This window comes from Giraffa tippelskirchi, chromosome 10 (genome assembly GCF_054371585.1).
Source record: "Giraffa tippelskirchi isolate mGirTip1 chromosome 10, T2T-mGirTip1v1.2.pri, whole genome shotgun sequence".
Taxonomy (NCBI): Eukaryota; Metazoa; Chordata; class Mammalia; order Artiodactyla; family Giraffidae; genus Giraffa; species Giraffa tippelskirchi.
In genome coordinates, this window is record NC_137284.1 from 6,764,489 (window position 1) to 6,770,623 (window position 6,135).

Below are 6,135 nucleotides of genomic sequence, written 5' to 3' on the forward strand. Positions count from 1 at the left end.
AAATTCAAATGCATTAAGACATTGATGCTATCTAACCATCTCATTCTCTGCCACCCCTTTCTCCTTTTGTGTTCAATCTTTCGAAGCTTCAGGGTCTTTTCCAGTGAGTCAGCTCTTTGCATCAAGTGGCCAAACTCTTGGAGCTTCAGTGACAGTCCTTCCAATGAATATTCAGAGTTGATTTCCTTTAGGACTGACTGGTTTGATCTCCTTGCAGTCCAGGAGACTCTCAAGAGTCTTCTCCAACACCATAATTCGAAAGCATCAATTCTTCAGCACTCAATCTTCTTTATGGTCCAAATCTCACACCTGTACACAACTACTGGAAAAACCATAGCTTTGACTATATGCACCTTTGTCAGCAAAGTGATTCCTCTGCTTTTTAATACACTGCCTGGGTTTGTCATAGCATTACTTCCAAGGAGCAAGTGTTTTTTAATTTTCTTCAAGAGATGAGAATACCAGACCACCTGACCTGCCTCCTGAGAAATCCATATGCAGGTCAAGAAGCAACAGTTAGAACTGGACATGGAACAACAGACTGGTTCCAAATAGGGAAAGGAGTACATCAAGGCTGTATATTGTCACCCTGCTTATTTAACTTATATGCAGAGTACATCATGAGAAATGCTGAGCTGGATGAAGCACAAGCTGGAATCAAGATTGCCGGGAGAAATATCAATAACCTCAAATATGCAGGTTATGGCAAAAAGCGAAGAAGAACTAAAGAGCCTCTTGATGAAAGTGAAAGAGGAGAGTGGAAAAGTTGGCTTAAAACTCAACCGTTAGAAAACTAAGATCATGGCATCTGGTCCCATCACTTCATAGCAAATAGATGGGGAAACAGTGCAAACAGTAACAGACTTTATTTTGGGGGGCTCCAAAATCACTGCAGATGGTGACTGCAGCCATGAAATTAAAAGACGCTTGCTCTTTGGAAGAAAAGTTATGACCAACCTAGACAGCATATTAAAAAGCAGAGACATTACTTTGCCAACAAAAGTCCATCTAGTCAAAGCTATGGTTTTTCCAGTAGTCACCTATGGATGTGAGAGTTGAACTATAGAGAAAGCTGAGCGCCGAAGAATTGATGCTTTTGAACTGTGGTGTTGGAGAAGACTCTTGAGAGTCCCTTGGACTGCAAGGAGATCCAACCAGTCCATCCTAAAGGAAATCAGTCCGGAATATTCATTGAAAGGACTGATGCTGAAGCTGAAACTCCAATACTTTGGCCACCTGATGTGACGAACTGACTCACGAGAAAAGACCCTGATGCTGGGAAAGATTGAAGGCAGGAGGAGAAGGGGACGACAGAGGATGAGATGGTTGGATGGCATCACCGACGTGATGGACGTGAGTTTGAGTAGGCTCTGGGAGTTGGTGATAGACAAGGAAGCCTGGCGTGCTGCAGTCCATGGGGTTGCAAAGAGTTGGACACGACTGAGCAACTGAACTGAACTGAACCTATTTTTTACCTACAAGAGTCATAGAGATCAAAAGTTTGATAACTTGGATTCAATCCCTGCTTGGGGAACTAGGATCTCACAAGCCACGTGGTGCAGCCCCAAAAGAAAGAATCCGCCTGCCATGTAGGGGACATGGGTTCAATCCCTGATCCAGAAAGATCCCACATCCTGAGGGGCAATGAAGCCCGTGAGCCACAATGACTGAGCCCTTGTGCCCCAACTCCTGAGGCTCGCATGCCCTAGAGCCTGTGCTCTGTACAAGAGAAGCCACCACAATGTGAAGCTCTGCACTGCACTGCTACTCGAGAGTAGCCCCTGCTCACCACAAGTAGAGAAAAGCCCCTGCAGCAATGAAGACCCAGCACAGCCAAAAACAAACAAAGAAATAAATATAAACACTAAAAAAAAATAAAGTTACTGTATCAGCCAAGATTTAATCGGAGAAACAAAATTACTGGGAACAATTATGTGTAGTCAAAATGTATCCTAGGGATAAGACCCTGCGTAATCGTGAGGGCTGATCATAGAAGACTGCTGTTTTTGTTTCTGGTGCTGGAGCTCAAAAGCAGGCAGACTACTGGAAAGCATGTGATGTGAGGTGAGGGAAGCAAGAACAAACTGGCACCTGTGAGGACTAGCTAGCACCCACAGGATGGACCAGAACCCAATCAGTCTCTCATTGCACCTAAATCTCTAATGAAGCAGACGGTTCACAGGAGAAGCTGGCACTGTATCTAGGAGCTGAATGTGCACCTGGAACAAGAATAGCAGAAGCAGGAGGAGCTGTGGACCCAGCTATTGCCCGATGCCAACATGCTGAGCCAGCAAATGAGGGTCACTGTGAGAGAGGTGCCACCACTTCGGGGGCCTCTGCACCAACCTGCCTCATGGAAAATAGAGTACAACTCCTGTTTCACTTCTACTTTCCAAATCTTATACAAAATGTCACTTGTGGGCCACATTAACAGAACTATGCAGGGAAGAGAATTCCGGGAAATAGATCCAGCTTAGTTAAAATGACACAGTACAAATTCACTGCAGTTTCAGATGTTAATTTGAAAATTATTGCCCATGGAGACCAATTAGCACCAAAGGACTTTAGAGAGGAAAGGTCACATTCCTGAGGCCCTCAGATTCATGCTGTGGTTGTTTCCCCCATCCCAGAATTGATTGTGAGATTAGTGCTCAGTAGCTGGCAGACTCCCATTGGTTCCCTGCCACTGCACTGTGGACGAATATGGCAAAAAGGACCAAAAGGAAAGCTCTGGAATTGTCCCCTCCTCCACCAAGTTGTAAACCAGAAGTGATACCACAACCCTGAAGAAACTGCAGAGATTAGTGCCACCATTAAGGGTTTGAGAGATGCAAGAGTGGTGGTGATTCCAGTCATATTCGTACCTGTTTGCAGGTGGAAAAAGCAAACTTAGCGATGTGGCAATGCCAATAACAGCTGCAATTCTATTTTAAACCATAAAGAAGGCTGAGTACCAAAGAACTGATGCTTTCAAACTGTGGTGCTGAAGAAGACTCACAATCTTCCCTTGGACAGCAAGGAGATCAAACCAGTCAACCCTAAAGGAAATCAACCCTGAATATTCACTGGAAGGACTGATGCGGAAGTTCCTATACTTTGGCCACCTGATGTGAAGGGCTGACTTGTTGGAAAAGACCCTGATGCTGGGAAAGACTGAGGGCAGGAAGAGAAGGGGATATGATGGTTGGATGGCATCATTGAACAATGGACATGAGTTTGAGCAAACTCAGGGAGATAGTGAAGGATAGGGAAGCCTGGCATGCTGCAGCCCATGGGATCACAAAATTTGGACACCACTTAGTGACTGAACAACAATAACAAAGTATTCTTAAAATAAAATTTATTTATGCATTTATTTGGTTGTGCTGGGTCTTAGCCACAGCACACAGGATCTTCAACCTCTGTTGTGGCATGCAATCTTTTAGTTCCAGTATGTGGGATCTAGTTCCCTGACCGGGGATTGAAACCAGGCTCCCTGCATTGGAAGTTCAGAGTCTTAACCATTGGTCAATTGGTTAAGGGAAATCCTACACTGCTGCAATTCTAGATTTGAGATCTTTATTGGAGAAAATCAGTAAAAACCCCAGCAGCAACTGTTTTGTGACTGTTGAACTAGTAAGTACTTTCTCTTACATTCCCATGAGTATAGGAAATTACACTGTTTGCTTTTACCTAGCAAGGATAACAGTATACCTTTACTGTCTTGTCCTTAAATGATTGCCATTCTCCTGCAAACTGCTAGGTCCAAAGGGATTTTGATAGTCTTGACAGCATAGAGAACACCATGGTGACACACTCAATTGATGCCGTTATGCTAACTGGACACTATGAGCAGGAAACAACAATCCCCTTAGGTGCCCTAGACATATGTGTGCCAGAGAGTTGGAGATGAAAATTTGAGGGCCTGCCACATCAGGAAAGTTTCCAGCAGTCCAGAGGTCTGCAGAATGTTGCATATCTCTTCTGACGTGAGAGACGAGTTGCTGTCACTTATATTATAAGCCACAAAGAAAGAGGAGCAATGTATGGTGTGCCTTTTGGGTTTTGGAGTCAACACAGATCACAAGCTGTTTTGACTCAATTTCTCAATAACCTGTAAATCTGACAATGTTTGATCTGGATCTCAAAAAAGCTCTTCAAGTGCCCAGACTGTGGTGGAAGCTGCCTACCACTTGGGCACTATGCCTAGTAGATCCACGTGTCTGACTTAGGTGTCAGCCAAAGACTCCACGTGGCATCTGTGGCAACCCCCAACAGGAGGATCACAGCTAAGACCTCTGGAATTTTGGTCATGCTATCTCTGCTGACGACTATTCTATCTCTTCAAAAGCTGTTTCTGGCTTGCTACTGGGCCTTAATGAAGACTGAATGCCTGATTTGTGAAACACCATGTGATTATCAGACCCAAGTGTTCATCATAAACTGGGTGTTATCTGACCTACAGAATCATGAAGCTGGATTTTCATGGTTGCATCTCATTAGAAACTGAAGTGATAGAGGGTCTTCCCTCATGGTTCAGTGGTTAAGAATCTGCCTTGCAGTGCAGGGGATGTGGATTCGATCCCTGGTTGGGGAACTAAGATCCCACAAGCCTCAGAGCAACCAAGCCTGCACGCCACAACTACGGAGCCCACTCACCGCAACTTGAGAGTCCACGTGTCAGAACGAAAGCTCCCCCATGATGCAACGAAGATCCCGTGTACTACAACTGAGACCTGAGGCAGTCAAATAAATAAAAGAAATTGACGTGGTATATATGATACTGGGCCCAAACTGATCCAGAAGGCACAAGTAAATTACATGAGCAGGTGGTTCAGATTCCCATGGTATCAGTTCCTACGGCTTCACCTCAGTTTATACTCAAAGGCTCCAAGGGGAGGAGGAGAAAGGACAGGCCTGATTTCTGGAAGGCTTTGTACAACTAAACCAGCGACAGCCAGAAGTGGACGTATGCTCAGGACAACCCAATTCAGAGCTGGCCCTGAAAAACAGTGATGAACAAAAATGGTCCTTGTGGGCAGAGCTTTGGGCAATACACACGTTATCCATCTGTGTGGAAGAAAGGAGGGGCTAAGGTGCCACTTTATATGGACTCTTGAGTAATATCTGATGGGCTGGCCATTTGCAGAGACTTGAAAAGAACACCTCTGGGAAATTGATAACGTGATCGTCTATGGAAGAGGTCTGTGGATGGCTTCTTTCTTTCTTCTTCCATGAAGCAACAAACTATCTCATGGGGTTTCTTTTTTGTTGGTGTTTTGTTAAATTAATTTTTATTGGAGTATAGCTGCTTTACACATGGATGGCGTCTTAAAATGCTCACAGAATGGGAAGTTATTCATGTCCCATGTAAATGCTCATCACAAGGCAAACAGTGCAGGAATCCTCACTAGTCGGATAAGACAATCCATCCTATAGATGCAGTCAGCCTCTTGCCTCAACCAAATTGGTGGTTCTCAATGGACCCTTCACAAAGTGCGAACCCACCAGTTTTCTATACGTCTTTATAAGAGGTGTCAGTGTTCTTTGTCCAGGTTTTCACACAAGTTATTGTAATTAAAAAATTTATTGTGGTAAAATATTTATTAACATAAAATTTGCCATTTTAACCATTTTTTTAAAAAAGTTTATGTATTTACTTACTTTATGGCTGTACTATGTCCTCGTTGCTGGGCGAGGGCTTTCTCCAGTTGTGGCAAGTCAAGCGGAGCCCACTCTTTGTTGGCTTCTCACTGCGGTGGCTTCTCTTGTTGCAGAGCATGAGCCCTAGGACACAGGAGCTGGTAGTTTCGGCGTGTGGGCTCAGTAGTTGTGGTGCTCGGGCTTAGTTGCCCCAAGGCATGTGGGATCTTAGTTCCTGGAGCAGGGATCCAACCTGTGTAAACTGCATTGGCAGGCAGACTCTCAACCACTGGACCACCAGGGAAGTCCCAGTCTAACCATTGTTCAAATGTACCATTCAAGTGCAGTGAGTACATTCACAACATTGAATAACCGGTCACCACAGTCCATTTCCAGAAGTTTTCATTATCCCAACTGAAATTCTGCATCGTTAAACATTCACTTTTCATCATCATCTGCCCACAGCCTCTGGTAACTACTATTTAACCTTCTGTGTCTACGAATGTGCCTATT